The following is a 15,982-nucleotide window of genomic DNA, read 5'->3' on the forward strand; positions in this document are numbered from 1 at the left end:
TTTTATTTTACTTTTAAAACATGTTTTTTTGTGAAAAACTAAGTCAGAAAACATACATTAGCCTAGGTTTACAGAGTTGGGATCATCAATACCACTGTCTTTGGCCTTCATATATGGCCCCACTGGAGGGACTTCAAAGGCAGTAACTTGCATGGAGATATTGTCTCCTATGATATTTTGGAAAATATCCTGAAGGACCTGTCTGAGGTCCTTGTTGAGGAGGCCTTCCTCTTTTCAGAAATATGTCCATGGTGGTTGGCTTGGTTTGTTTTTTTTTTTCATTTGATTTGTCTGTAAGCAGAGACTGCACCATGAACGTAGTTCTGTATTAATGATAAAACTTTTGGTGTTGGGGGTCCATCTTTTATCAGCTTATTAAGGAGCTTATTTGAGGTCTGCAAAAATTTCTGCAAACAAACTTTTCACTGTGAATTTTCTTAAGGGTTTTTCTTTTACTTCGTCCATTTTTCTAGCCTCTTCTTCAGCCATGCATTGCTGCTCCAGTTCTAACTACTGTGCATTAGTCAATTTCCCATGAATCTCCTGCTTCTAGGAACTCCTCAATGTCAATCTCATCCCCACCCAGTCTGAAGTCACTTGCCATCTCAACCAAAGCCTTATTGATTTTGAAACCTCCTCAGCCTTGGCAATCCTTTTAGGTCATGAATGAACCTTGTGTCTTCTTCCAGATGTCATTTATACCCATTCCTTGCTGACATCGCCCTAAGTCTAAGCAACATTATTGATTCAGTCATAGATGTGATCCTTCCAGAATTGCATCAGTCAGTGTCTTCCCCAGTTGCAACAATAGCCTCAGGCTGTAGACCTTAAAAGTTGCTATAATTGTTTGATCTAAACAGTTGGCCAGAGAGGTGGTGTTGGCAAGGAGAAACACAATTTTGATACTGGGATGAATATCATCAATAAAAGGAGGATATCTGGTAACATTATCAACATGAAGCAGACTCTTAAAAGTATATTATTCTCCAAATAATACTTTCCTAGCTCATTGGCACAGCAATTCAGGAAGGCTATGGGCCTGGGTGATCTGTAACTTCTTATTACTCCTATAGCAAATTGGCAGTGTATACTTATTGATAAGCTTGAAGGTCTTGGGTTATCTGTGCCAGATAACAGGTTTTTAATTTGTTTTCTGCTATATTGCCCCAAAGAACTTTTATCATGTCCTTAAAAGCCTGGAAACTTGGCATTGACTTGGCCTCCTCATGAATGAAAGTTCTTTGAGGCATCTGTTTCCAGAATAGGGAGGTTTCATTCATTTTGAAGATTTCATCTGGCAAGTAATTTTCCCCACAATCAGCTTATCTAGAGTTTCCAAAAATATTTCATCTTCCTTTACATCAGCGTTTCCAGACTCATCATTCCCTGGAACATAATATAATGAATAATGACTCTTGAATCATTTAAAATTAGTGAATTCAACATCAAAGTTGGATAGTCTTGTCTTTCAACATGGCAAACTTTCTGCTTTGGTTGTGATCATGATGGTGCTGAGAAGGATCAACTTCTGGGTCTGGTCTTCAATCCAGCTCATTAGAAGTTTCTCCATATCTACATAGGCATTTCTTGAATTTGTGTTAGTGTCCTTGCTTTCAATGAAGCAGATTTTTAACAGCTTGTTACTTTGTTCTTCAATATCACAGCTACAGTGGAACAGAACCTATAATAACTATCACTGATTTTCTACTTGTGTAGTCCTTAATCACTTTTAATCTCATTTCTAGGCAATCACTCAATGTGGACTGTTATTGGCAACATTAGTAGTGGATTTGTATGGTTAGGGGCCACAAGGAACAAACCAACAGAAGGTTAAAACTAGCACAAGGGAAAGTGATGCCATCAAGAGGCGCTGTAAACAGGAGATGAATGAGGCTGCTAGCAGCGTAAGGCACTACAGTGTGAGGACGGCTATGATGCCACTGGACCACAGAAATTTGAGGACCACCATTGTACATGTGGTCCACTGTTGACCAAAATGTCATTATGCAGCAAAGTTGTAATGAAAGATTTATAAAATAATACAATTTGGTATACATAACTTCAAGGGATAGATTCATATGTTAATCAGTTGACTCTTGCTCTAATATCTTGGTTTTATGATCCTAGGAAAGGGCATTAGAAACCAATTCTACACTGTTAGTTTCTTTTTCTTTCTTTTTTTTTACATTTTAAAAGGACAGGTTTTTTAGGAAAAGAAAAAGAGATGCACCTGCACAGTCACAGCTGAGTAAGAAAGCTGCCTCTGTACTTAGTTTCTTCAATGAATGACATTTCCTTAAAGAATTAGGTGGGGGCCTCCCTGGTGGCAAGGGGTTAAGACGCAACCTATGAAGCTATCCGCAGCCACTGCAGCACGTGTTTGATCCCTGGCCAGGAAAGTGACCCACATGACGCAGCAGACCTTTCCTGACTTGCCCACTGCTCCCCTCAGCAGTGTATTTCATCAGTATGCCTGTTCTATTCCCCACTCTGTCTCTGGTGAATCCTCTCACCCCCCCCACCCCCGCACCTCTGGCCTGTACTCCAGTTCTTGTATGCATAAATAAATAAATGGTAAAAAAAAAAAAAAAAAAAGAATTAGGTGGATATTTTGGCAAAATGGCACCAGAGGAAGACGTGAGTTTCTGAGCTTCTGTTATATTTCCCAATCCTGTGCAAAGGGAAGAGAGCTTTTGGAGTTTTAAACCTGCCCTGGCACTCTCAGAAGGGCGGCCTGAATTTCCACACTCTGATAACTTAGAGGACAGGGCAACTGAGTTGGTGGGGAAGGAGAGGGGCAAAGGAATAAAGTGCCCCCTGAGCAGCACTCACCTCTCAGTGGGAGGGGAAAGAGCATGGTCTCCAGGAGGAGCTAAGTAACTGACAAGAAGAGAGGCTCTGCAGAGCTCTGGAGGGAGCTGGGATAAGGAGCTGCTAATTTTTGTCAAGGTCGTTCTGGTTTCTTACAATCCTTACTAATCTAAGACTTGATAAGCTCCAAGGGGGAGAATAAAGAATTGTTTTTGTTTCTTAAAGTGCTCACAATCTAATTTGGGGAAGGAAATAATGGGAGCAAGATGATTAGAGAACAACTAAATAGTAACTATAAATTCAAGAGGCGTTTGTTCACAGGAAGGAGGATCTGGATGAAGTGATAATGCAAGACAAGGACCACAAGAAGTTTCCAGAAAATGAGAAAGTGAGTTATGTAACTGAGTGTCAGGAACATGCCCATGAGCTCCTCCTTGAGAGGGGGTGAGGCAGATTCAGGATGGGAGGGTGGTCTGGCTTCGATATCTGTTGCCCCGTTGATCACCTGGGTGCCTAAGTGGGTGTCTGCTACTCCCTCGTGGCTCCATGTGTCCCTCCTGAAGCTCCAAGCTCAGTGGAAGAGGATGGCCTTCCCTGAATAGAGATGGACCATTCTTTGGTCAAGGGTGTATGCGTAGCTGCTCCCCCCTGCTAGAACCTCCAGACAGGCTCTTGAGAAAGGCAGATTCAGAAGGATGTCCTTGAGTGATGGCCCAGTGGGAGAGAGCGGAGATATAGTGGGAAATCCTGACATTGCTTTTGGAAGGGCTGGAGTCTGTGATGAAAACAGAAGAAGGCCAAGAAAAAAAAGAACAGAGTAGCAAATAATCTTTGGTTGTTTTCATGCCTGAAGTGGCTTACTGCGGCATGAAAATCAACATGAAAACAGACATACCACATCATCCAGGCTGGGCAATGTGCAGACATTCCTTAGTCTAAGTTTAAAAATATTTATTAACTCCTTGTTAGCCTCTCAGTTTTTAGGAGAGGACATTTATCCTAGTGACAAAGCAGCAAGGGAGGACTTGGGAACTGACTATGGAGGCTCCCCATCCTCACTAGTTATACCATGTGAGACTATCAAGCAGGCATTATGGTTTCTATTCTATAGATGAGGAAGAAAAAAGCAATGGAAATTAATAGCTCACTAAGTTTGCCCAAATAGTAGAAATGTCAGACCTAGATTCTCAACCCTAGCAAGCATGGTGTACAAGTCCATTTCTTCCATCCTAGGTAGAGAGTAATCACTTAGTTATTATCATTAGAGAGGAGAGAGATCTAGGATGTTTCACTTGTAGTGTGACACCAAGCTGAGTCTGGGCTGGAAGTAGAACTGGTCTCTTCATGGATGCTTTGCAGTTAGGTCTGGGACTCTGGACAAGGCATTTTGCAGGGTCTTTCTTGACTCCATTATTTAAACTTTTTTTTTTTAAGATTTATTGATTTATGCATACAAGTATTGGGGTGCAGGCCAGAGGTGTGGGGGGTGAGAGGATTCACCAGAGACAGAGTGGGGAACAGAACAGGCAGATTTACTGAAATACAGTGCCGAGGGAAGCAGTGGGCATGGCAGGAGAGTTCTGCTGCGCCATGTTGGTCATCTCCCTGGCCGGGGAATGAACTCATGCTGCAGTGGCTGCGGGTAGCTTCATATTGTTGCGTCTTAATCCCTTGTGCCACCAGGGAGGCCCCCATTATTTAAACTTTAAAAAGAGAATATGGAATTAAGTTATTGCTAAGGTAGTATCTGTGTAAGTTTATGATTCTAAGTCTAAAAGTGAATTCTGCACACAGAATGATGATATATACTTTAAAAAAAAAAAAGAAAAGAAAAAGGAAGGAAGGGGAATAGAGGATATACATTATTCTTTGGATGCAGAAACCCACCAAGATAGAAATCATCTATAAATATTAACTGCTCTCCCACAACATTATTGGCAGCTCCAGGACTTTAAAGGAGGGTTTTAAAGGCAGATTTGTCTGGTAACTGCAACACTAAGCCCACTGCCTTCACATACATGGCCTGGGTTTAGTCCTCCATGACCCATATGTGGCCTTCAAACCATCTCTTCCACTGCTACTTCCGATTAAGGTCATCAGGAAAAGGCACGAAGGCTGGACACAAACATGACTCATCAGGGGACCTACATACACGAAACAACCAGAGGGAAGAGACTATAGAGAGCGTGTATCTGCACAGGGCAGTCACCACCCAGCTCTGGCTGATGTCTGGCCTGCAGTCATCTGCTCTTCCAATTTTTCTAACAGAGCCAGAAATACAGGGTTTTGGGTAATGTGAAATACCTTGAACAACTACGTGGTCCAAATGCTGACCAACTTTGTGAATCAGACAAAATATGTTTGTATCTACATACACAGTAAATTAATTTATTTCAGGATTAACCACCAAAGAGACAGCAGGAAACCTGATGCCTGCTAGTCTAAGAAAAATTCTTTTTAAAGGGCTCACCGAAGCAGACAAAGAAAAGGCATTATCCAGTTCACATCTGAATGATGTCTATTAGTAATCCATAAGCTCTTACATAGCTAGCTGCCAAAATGCTTGTAATTTCTGTCAATGCCTCTTTCCTATAATCAATAGTAAGAAAGTCCTTAAAACAAAGGTTAATGTGCTTTGCTCAGGGACAGTAAAAAGTTGGGAGGTTTGCTGAAAATTAAAATTAAGTTCTATTTCCCAACAACATAGGAGAGAAGAATTCCTGCAGTGGGATGATCAAGGCAGTCATAAAGGAACGTAGGTTAATGGGCTAAACACCAGACCCTTCATAAAGAAAGTAGGTGGGAGAGGATGTCAAGAATGAAAACAGAGGCTTTAAGAGGAATCCCAATGGAAAGCCAGAGGTATGAGTGAGGGAGTAAAAGAAAGAGAAAATATGAAAAGAGATGAGAGAAAGCCCCTGAGAATGCATAGGGCAGAGCCAGAAGGGTAACCAAGCTTTTAAATGTGAATGGGTGATGGGTGCTCCTTCAATAAATCACGAGGAACTCCAGAAACTCTAAGATCTAAGTCACCATCATAATTCAAAAAACAGTTTTGGGGCATCCACTCTATCTAAGAACCTTGAGGTGCAGGAATTTCAGGGAGCCCTAAGTCATTCAGGCAGGAGGTGAGCAGCAGCTAGCAGTTTTGAAAGGTAGAGAATGATCTTCCTGGCAGAGTGGTCTGTAAAAGCAAGAGGATCTATATCATGACTATGTTCCACAACTATGTTTTAAAAGATGCAGGGGCCTCCCCTGGTGGTGCAGCGGTTGAGCGCTGGGCTGCGAAGCTAGTCTGCAGCACCCGTTGGATCCCCGGCCAACGGCGAGGGTCCCACAAGGTGCGCAGACCTCTCCTGCCATGCCCGCTGCTCCCCTCAGCAGTGTACTTTGTCAGTCTGCCTGTTCTGCAGACCCGCTCTGGCTCTGGTGAATTCTCTCACCCTCCCGTGCTTCTGACTGTACCCAGTGCTTGTATAAATAAATAAATAAATCTTAAAAAAAAAAAAAAAGATGCAAACTAGAGAAAAAAATATACAATGGAAATTTAAGAAAAATGTAAAGCAAATACATTGGGTGAATTCTTGAGGGAATTCATTTAACAAAAACACAGGGCTTTTCTTCTGTGACCTCAAGACTGGAAGTTTGTCATATAGAAGCCTCACCTAGTTTCCATAGCGGGGAGAGAAATCCACACCTCCACCCACTTCATTCTCCACCCATCCCAATTCTGTTCTCCATTGGATGTGAGCAGTGAGGAACTTTTTCTCCCTGTGTGACTTCACAGAGATGAATCATGGCTCCTTGAAAAACTGAAACAGGAAAGCTGGCTTTGGAAAAATAAAATAGCAAGAGATCAACTTCCCTGAACTGCAGGCACTGCTTCCACTAACAAAACTTAGCCACCAGATACTATATTGTGTAAGCAAATCTTTTGAAAAATAGCATCTGGAGCTTCGAAGGTGTGGACACAACTGATTTGAGCATACAACACCTGTCTTTGGAGAAAAGTAATTATTTAGCCCATAAGAGCAATCTGTTTTTTTGAGGTCAGCCATAAATATTTTTTTTAATTTCCTTTTCAAAGATTTGTATAAATTGCTTAAAAGGCAAATCAGGAAGACCAAGGTTGTAAAAAGGTTCTTTGTTCACAAGTAGAATTTGCTGCCCTTTGCACTTCTACAGCTGATCCCACTGCAGATTTCATTCTTCATAGTAGAATACGGAAATTCTGACATCATAAACATATGAAACTTATAGGACTGGTATTCATATCTCTTAAAAGGAATGACCAGGGGGCCTCTCTGGTGGTGTACGGGCTAAGTCACAGCATTATCAAGCTATCGCCAGTCACTGCAGCATGAGTTCGATCCCTGGCCAGGGAGCTAACCCACATGGCGCAGGAGACCTCTCTTGTCTCCGCCCCCCTCCCCTGCTCCCTCAGCAGTGTATTTCAGTAGATCCTCCTGTTTTGCTCCCCACTCTGTCTCTGGTGAATCCTCTCAAACTCCACCCACCCGCCCCCCCAATCCACACCTCTGGCCTGCGCTCCAGCTCTTGTATGCATAAATAAATAAAAATAAATCTTTAAAAAAAAAAGTGACCAGTCACAACATGTTCTTTTTGTAATGCAGCAGGGAACTTCTTGCTATTTTAAAGGGGGTGTGATGCCAACTCAAACTCAAACCTGTTTCTGATTTTTACTCCTCTAAGCAATAATGCTAATATATTTTCTGTATGCCATAACAATGTTTGAAATTTTGAAGGTGTTTGCTCATTCCTTTTAGAAAATCTATGATCACAGTTTCTTTATCCCTGATTGCAAGATCTTTTTGAAGAATATTTTTATAATTATTTACCCATGTATCTTAGAGAAAATCAGAGTTTACCCTTTTTACCTTGTGTAAAAGTCTCCCTTGAAGTCTCCCTGGTGGCACAAGGGATTAAGCACCGCACTATGAAGCAATCCGCAGCCTCTGCAGCACAAGTTCGATCCCTGGCTGGCCAGGGAGAAACCCACATGGTGAAGCAGACCTCTCCAGTCTTGCCCACTGCTCCCCTCCACAGTGTATTTCAGTCAGTCTGCCTGCTCTGTTCCTCACTCTGTTCCTCTCACCCACCCACCCCCACATTTCTGCCCTGTACCCCAGCTCTTGTATGCATAAATAAATAAATCTTTTAAAAAAAAAAAAGTCTCCCTTGAAGCTGAGGTGCACTTGGCTGCTATCAAATGCTGCCCTGGTATAAGTGAAACCTCAAATCTCCAAACAGAGAAGTGATTAGCTTTCTGTAGTTGATTTAACTTCATGTATGTCTAACATGAAAAGCAATCCATGACATATTCATGCTAAAAACTAAGAATTATACCAAGAGATCAAAGAGAAGGAAATCACCAAAATGCAAACTAAAGCAAAATCATAGAGGAAATCCTAGCCTAAAAAGTTAGTTTGACCCAATGTCTTGTGGGGAGGGAAAGGAGAAATTCAAGACAAGACTATGAAGAGAGGGCATTTGGTCTCCAGAGGGTGTTAGGAAACATTACCTAGCTTTCAATCTTTTTTTTTTTCCTTAATAAAATAAAATACCTCAGGTAGTTTCATAACAAGTAGGCATTTAAGTAAAACAACTTTTTTTTCCACATCAAGTTTTTATTGAATGCTTAATGGAACATGTCAACTTGGACAGCAGTCTAAATCTGCTGTAATAGAAGACTAATGACTAAAGACTAACATTTCCTGTAAACTAAACAGCCAGATGCATAAAAGCTTTTAATTTATTAATCCTCTCAGAAAAATCTGCACAATCAGCACAGATACAGATAAGGTCATTGCAGAATCTTTCCTCCTCCTTTTAAAAAAAAAAAGATTTATTTTTATTTATGCATACAAGAGCTGGGGTGTAGGCAGAGGTGTGGAGGGGGAGGAAGGAGGGATGAGAGGATTCACCAGAGACAGAGTGGGGAGCAGAACAGGAGGATCTACTGAAATACACTGCTGAGGGAGCAGCCGGTGAGTCAGGAGAGGTCTGCTGCGCCATGTGGGTTAGCTCCCTGGCCAGGGACTGAACTCATGCTGCAGTGGCTGGCGATAGCTTGATAGCACTAAGACTTTAACCCCTGCATCACCAGGGAGGCCCCTCCTCCTCCTTTTTGCCAGCACCCACACTGGCCCTGGCGGCTCCCCCAAATGTCTCTATTATGGTTTTGCCTTCCTCTAGTTGTTTTCTTGAGTCTCTTCTCACACAGGCCATGTCTTGCAAGTCTATGTTGGGGGTCATTTTTCTTTGCATCATCCACAGAATCAAAAATCAGGTCAAAGCCAGTTGTCTTGCCACCTCCAAAATAGGCTCTGGATCCAAATACATAGATGGCATCAGGGCTTGTACATTTTAGTGAGCTTTCCCCCAAATTCTGCCTTAGGGGCTGTTGCTGTTCCAGAGTGTGACCATTTGTTTCTGCTCAGGCACCTGATTAGCCACGAACTCCCTGGTCTCGATCGTTACTGTGTCGTTCAAGGTGGCGATGGATCTTCAGGCAGCCAGGGAGGAAAAGCAAGCTAGAACAACTGTTGACAAAATATTTTGGAACTAATAGAGTTGCCAGTTGCACAACACTGTGAATGTACTACGTCACTGAATTGTACACTTCACAATGGTTAGTTTATGTTATGTGAATGTCACCTCAAATTAAAAAAAAAACAAAGTAAAATATGAAGTATTCTGCTTAAGGTGAATGAGAAACTTGCAGTTCCTTTTGATGGTTTTACAAAGACAATATTTAACACTTCAAAAATGTGCTACTCAAAAAAAAAAAAAAATCCTTAGATGAATTCCAGGGTTTCAGTGGGTGCAAAAGTTAACTGAAGAGCAGTTACGCAATGTTTTTTTTCTTCCTAATATATTTTTTCCACCCCACTTCAAAGCTGGAAGCAGTCATGACTAAGTTCTAATAGTTTCTCTGACTCCTTCAGGTCCTATCTCCCTCCTATATGACTTTTCTCCTTCAATATTTATTGAATTCCTACAGACCCCAAGCACTTGAATAGGTTCTAGGATTGCCACGGTGAGTAATATATCTTATGTTTCCTCAAGTTGTTCACGATCTGCATTCAAAAGCTTTCAGAAACTCTCCAGGCTACTTCCATAATAACTCTGCTCCCACGCATCTCCAGATTTTTCACCATCCTGCCCGACAGGGCCTGCAGTGCCCTCCCTAAGCCCTGCCATCCTACATTCATTTATTTGTGCTCCCCTCCTCTTTTTCCCTCAGACAAAAGGGAGATTTCTCAAAGTTCTAAAAGAGAGTCCTTTTACTGATTTTCAAATGCTATGAAAATAGACGATGCAGTCTCACATGAAACTTTCAAAGAGGCACTAGTTCTGGGAATCACTTATTTGTTTAAGCTTAAGTCCACATTTACATTTCCTTCCCTTTATCCCATCCTCTGTTCTCACTGTGACACCAACGCCTCCCACCTCCCTTTCCACAGGGTCAGGTCCCTCCAAGTTCACGGCCTCTGACCATAGATCAATCCTTTCTTTGAAAAGAGCTTTGTTTCTTTCAATCATGCTTCCCTTATCTTACCCTCTCAAGCCAAATCTTTTTCCTTCAACTTTCGTTTTTGTTTTCACTGTAGCTACACTTGTTTCCTTAGGAAATCAGGCTAGGTTTCACCTTGAAAGGAAGCGGCCCTGTCAGACCAGATTGCATAAGTGATGGGCTAGAATTGTGGCTACCTCTGAGAGTGACGCAGGCAAAGTGAAAGGAGAGTGAAAATGGCAGCATAGTCACCCTGGCCTCTGTGGAGAGGGAAAAATGTAATGCCTGCCAAGTGGAAAAAGTATCAACTTGGAAAGGAAAGAAAAATCACTTTCAAGTTTTAGAGAGTCTCCTAAAATGGTGAAAAATAAAAATCATCCAAAGCAATCTCTAAGTGATGATATAGTCTAATTTTGATGCAGACGTTCTGAGGTCACTAGAAATGTGAGACAAAAGCCATGACGTGTCAATGGAATACCTCATCCGCGGATGGAAGCAGCTACAGGTTGTCACCCAGCCAACGTGTCGGGGCACAGCTGGTAATTCCACCGTGCAGTTGGGAAAAGCAGCTTGTCAGTCATAAGAAAGCAGAAATGTGGGAGGATTGTCACATAAAATTCCTTCTCACAGTGCACCCTGATCATCACCAGCCTTGTCTAAGTGCATGTACAATACAGAGCTGTCTCTTCTGATTCTTCGGGAAGGTTGCTAAATTTATAGTGCATGGGGAAACACAAACTGGGAAAAAGCCAGACTGGCACTATTTGAATGAATTTTGGGGGACTGGGCAACAGGCGAACAGAAGTAAACAAACTTAAGTAAGTGGCTCCCAAGTCTGACTTCATTTATCTTGGAAAACATAAAGCAGCAGACAAGTATGGCCTAGTTGTTTCTATTTAACTTGGCTTGAAAAAATCTTATTCTCCTTTAACTCCACTTGTAGATAGGCATCTTGGACCAGCTGGCCTTTTCTTTGTCTAACTAGGTTTCCTTTGAACATGCTATAAAGGTTTTGATCACCAAAAAATATAATACCAGATGAAGGTCATTATACAAAGAGAATCAAACCAACAGGAGTTAAGGGGAAATGCAAAGTCCCTGAAGGGTTCTGGCATAGCAACAAGAAGTTAATTGACTCTTCTTAATGTTTCAAACACATGCCAATCAATAGGCCATTAAAATTTTTATATACTATGCAAACAGTGGTAATCCCAATGCCACCCAGTTTGTGGTTCACCACAGAAAAATACCTGGTTAAAAAAAATCACGGTATCTCACTTATGAACAATAACCCACTATCCATGTCATTAACTTGATATTGCTATGAACTTAGATATTTCACAGCTCAAACTGGGTATGGAACATGGAAAAAAAATAACTAAGTAAAATAATGGCTCTTTCATACAAAGCATGAGTGTACATGTAATAAATACATCGAAATTTGTCATGGTGAATTAAACCCGCTTCAGCTTCAGGCGAAGGGGCAAAGTATTTGGGCTCAAATGATTCATTTCTTTCAAATTTGTTTTATGTGTAGATTCTGAAATTTATTTTTTACTTGATTAAAAATTAAATTAGGTTTCATTTTTGTATGCAGAGCTCTTTCCTTGAGTATTTCATTTAACAGTCAGGTTGGAATGAAGCCAGTAATCAAACACTGTAGACTTGGGAAATCCTTCTGTTTTCTCAGACTCTTAATAAAGCCTGAACAGAGTACCATTTTAGAGAGTGGGTGTTTTTGTTTGTGTGATGACTCATACCACCCAGCATTCATTCATCTATTTTCAAGTCATTCCACAAATATGTGGAAGGCACTTTTCTAGGAAGGGACCATGGGAAACATAAAAATACATGGCCTTTACCCTCAAGAATTTGAGAGATCTTCCCCCCTCCCCCAATATTTTCAGATCTCTTACTTTAGTTTAATGCACAACCTCACAGACCAAACTTTCTCTTCTTCTTGAAACAAACTAATTTCTCCTCAGGAACATATTTTCAAGAGAATGAGACCAGTGTACACATTCACCAACTCAAAGACTTCAGCTTTTAGAAGAAACTAAAGAAGACACAATAGTGAAAAAATCTTTGGGTTTTGATATGCAAAACAGTGAACTATATGGAGTATTTAATACTCATATACTGTGGGATTGATGTGGGTATTATGGTAGGGGAAAAGGGCAACAAAAAGATCATGAAGGATCAAGATCAATAGGGTTATTTAGAAATGGCTCTAGGATGGACTAATGACGTATCCATCATATCTCTCACAGATATCAAGAGAACTATTAAATAGAAAATAAGCAACAATATAAAGAACTCAACATCATCAATCAACATAATCTAATAGACAATTACAGAACACGCCACACAATAATGGCAAAATACACATTATTTTCAAGCACCCATGGAATATTCATTAAGAGAGACCAAATCTTTTTATCATAAAACCTTAACATGCCTAAAAACAAAGCACATTCCCTGACCATAATAGAATCAAACTAGAACTCAATAACAGAAAGATGATAGAGAAAAAAAATTTCTAAATGCTTAGGAATTAAACAAAGTACTATAAATAATCTGTGACTCAAAGAAAACGTCTCAAAAGACATTTAAAAATACTCAGAACCAAATAAAACTCTAGCCTATCAACATTTTTAGGATAAAGCTAAAACAGTACTGAAAGGAAAATATATAGCACTAATGTTTACATTAGGAAAGAAAGATCTTAAATCAATAATCTAAGACCCGACCTTAAGAAACTAGAAAAAGAAGAGCAAACTGAACCCAAAGTAACCATAAAAAGATAATAATAAAAGGCAGCGAAAACAAACAAAAAGTTGATTCTTTAAAAAGATCAAATATAATTGATAAGTCTCCAGTAACACTGACATAAAGAGAGAGAAGACATAAATTGCAAATACCAGGAATAAAAGAGAGGATGTAAGTATAGATCCAAAAACTATAAAAAAAGACAATAAGAAAGTTACTTACAACTCTTTGCACACAAATTTGACAATTTAAATGAAATGGAACCATTCCTTGAAAACCACGCCTGTACAAACTTACCCAATATGAGGCAGAGAATGTGAATAACTCTATGACTACTAAAGAAATATATAACTAAAGAGCTTTTAAAAAAGAACACTCCAGAACCAGATACTATCACTGGGGAATTCTACCAAACATTTATAGGAGAATTAAGTCAAGTCTAAACAACCTCTTCTAGAGACAAAGAGGATAAAATACTTCCTAATCATTTTATAAGGGCAGTATTACCTCATTACCAAAACCAGACAAAGATAGTCTAAAAAAAAGAAAGCTAAAGACAAATATTCAGCCTGAATATCATCACAAAATTTCTCAATAAATCAAATCCATATAAATCTATACATAAAAATATTATATAATTACACACCATGATTAGGTAGGATTTATTCCAGGAGTACAAGGTTGCTCAATATTTGAAAATCAATTCATGCAATGCACCCTTATGAATAAGCTAAAATCACATGGTTGTATCAACTGATACAAAAAAAGCACGTGACCTAATTCAACACTCATGAAAAAAATCAGTGAAATAGGAATAGAGATTGTGATGATTAATATTATGTGTTAACTTCACTGGGCCATGGGCGACCCAGACATTTGGTGTAACATTCTGGGTATATCTGTGAGGGTGTTTTGGATGAGAAAACATTTGAATTAGTTGACTGAGTAAAGCAGATTGCCCTAATGGGGATCGGACTCATCCAATCGAAGATCTGAAAAGAACAAAAAAACTGAGTAAAAGGAAACTTTCCCTTCTTTTCACTTCATACATATACATCTCTCTCTCTCTCTCTCTCTCTCACACACACACACACATACACACACACACACACAAGTGCACATACATGCACATGTCCCCTTTTTGTTCTGGTTCAGTTTTTCTGGAAAGCCTCAATACTGAAAGGAAACTTTCCTAACTTGACAAAGAACATCCATAAAATAACTTATATTTAATGTCATAAGTAGTGGAAAAAGAATGACATTTTCCCCCTACAATTGGGAACCAGGCAAAGAGGCCTGCTTTCAGCACTCTTATTCAACATAATACTAGAAATCCGAGTCAGTGCAACAGGGCAAGAAAAGGAAACAAATGATATACTGGCTGGAAGGTAAAAAGAAAACTCCCCCCTATTTGCAGAGGACACGGTTGTTGTCTATGTAATTAAAAACAAAAACAAACAGCTCCTAGATTTAATAAGCAAGTTCATCAAAATCACAGGATTAATGATCAAAAAACAAAGATGAGTTATATTTCTCTAAGTTAATAACAAACATATAGAAACCTAAATTGAAAGACCATAACATTCACAATTTATAATTATCCTTAAAAAGTGATATATCAACATATTATTTTTTAAAAAGATATACATGATCTTTATACTTAAAATTTTATACTTCTCACACACAATTACTTTCACGGGATAACATCCTCAAAAAATATTTGTGGGGCCTCCCTGGTGGCTAGGGGTTAAGTCTCAGCACTATCACAGTGAAGGCCCACTAAGACAGCCCGAGTCCCATCCCTGGCCACAGAGTTAACCCACATAAGGCACAGTAGACCTCAGCAGTGTATTTCAGTAGAACCACCTGTTCTGCTCCTCACTCTGTCTCTGGTGAATTCTCTCACCACCATCCCCCCGCTCTGCAGTTTAGGCCTATACCCTAGTACTTCTACGCAAAAATAAATCAATAATTTTTTTAAAAAAAATTGTGAATGAATAAACCACTGACTTCTTCTAATACTTCCATAGCAATTTTTTTGAGGATTTATTTTTTATTTATTTATGCATGCAAGAACTGGGGTATAGTCCAGAGATGCAGGAGGTAGTGAGAGGATTCATCAGAGGCAGAAAAGGCACATTTATTGAAATACACTGCTGAGGGGAGCAGCAGGAGAGACAGGAGAGGTCTTCTGCACAGCAGTAATAGCACTGAGACTTAACCCCTCTGCCACCAGGGAGGCCTCTTCCATAGCAATTTTACTTACTGTCATTAAGGCTCTCGGCATGCTGCATTGTAATTACTTTCCCATTTTTCTCCTCCACTACAGAGTAAGCTCTTTGAGGGCAGGGTCCATGTCTCACTCATGTTTGCACCCTGAGTAACTAGCACACATTCTAGTTATTCTGGAACATGCATTAAGGACAGGCACAGAGATGCTGCCACCACGTTCGAGGTACTGCTCCATGAGTGCAGTAAGCAAGACGGTCACAGCTTCTAATGGAAAGACAGTAAAGACATTACAGAGATAATTTTTCATTGGGATTAGAACTACAGAGAAAATAAAGCCTGTCATATGATACAGGGAAGAGGACATGGGCTGGAGGCGGCGATAGATCTTTTGGGGCAGGTAATGTCTGAACTTTGACAACAAAAAGGGCCTAAGTCATGCTTAGATCAGGGGTGCAGATTTCCCAGCTCCAGGAACAGCAAGTACAAAAACTCCAAGATATGAATCAGGCAGTTTGTTTGAAAAAACAACAACAACAAAAAAAAAAAAGAGGCAAGTGTGGCTGGTGCAGAGTAAATCAGGGGAAGAGAGAAGAGGTTAGAGAAGCAGGTAGGGGTTGAAGTGTTCAGGCTGCT

At 40.1% G+C, this 15,982-nt stretch overlaps 1 protein-coding gene and 1 pseudogene across 1 annotated transcript in view; both read right to left on the reverse strand.

The window, feature by feature from the left end:
- ALG14 (ALG14 UDP-N-acetylglucosaminyltransferase subunit) overlaps positions 1 to 15,982 on the reverse strand; it is a 79,426-nt gene that overhangs the window by 30,916 nt on the left and 32,528 nt on the right. The gene's annotated exons all lie outside the window — the stretch shown is intronic.
- On the reverse strand, positions 1,469 to 9,339 carry LOC119235850 (40S ribosomal protein S24-like; annotated as a pseudogene).

This window comes from Talpa occidentalis, unplaced genomic scaffold (assembly GCF_014898055.3).
Source record: "Talpa occidentalis isolate TD23 unplaced genomic scaffold, MPIMG_talOcc4v2.1 talOcc4.9, whole genome shotgun sequence".
NCBI classification, from domain to species: domain Eukaryota; kingdom Metazoa; phylum Chordata; class Mammalia; order Eulipotyphla; family Talpidae; genus Talpa; species Talpa occidentalis.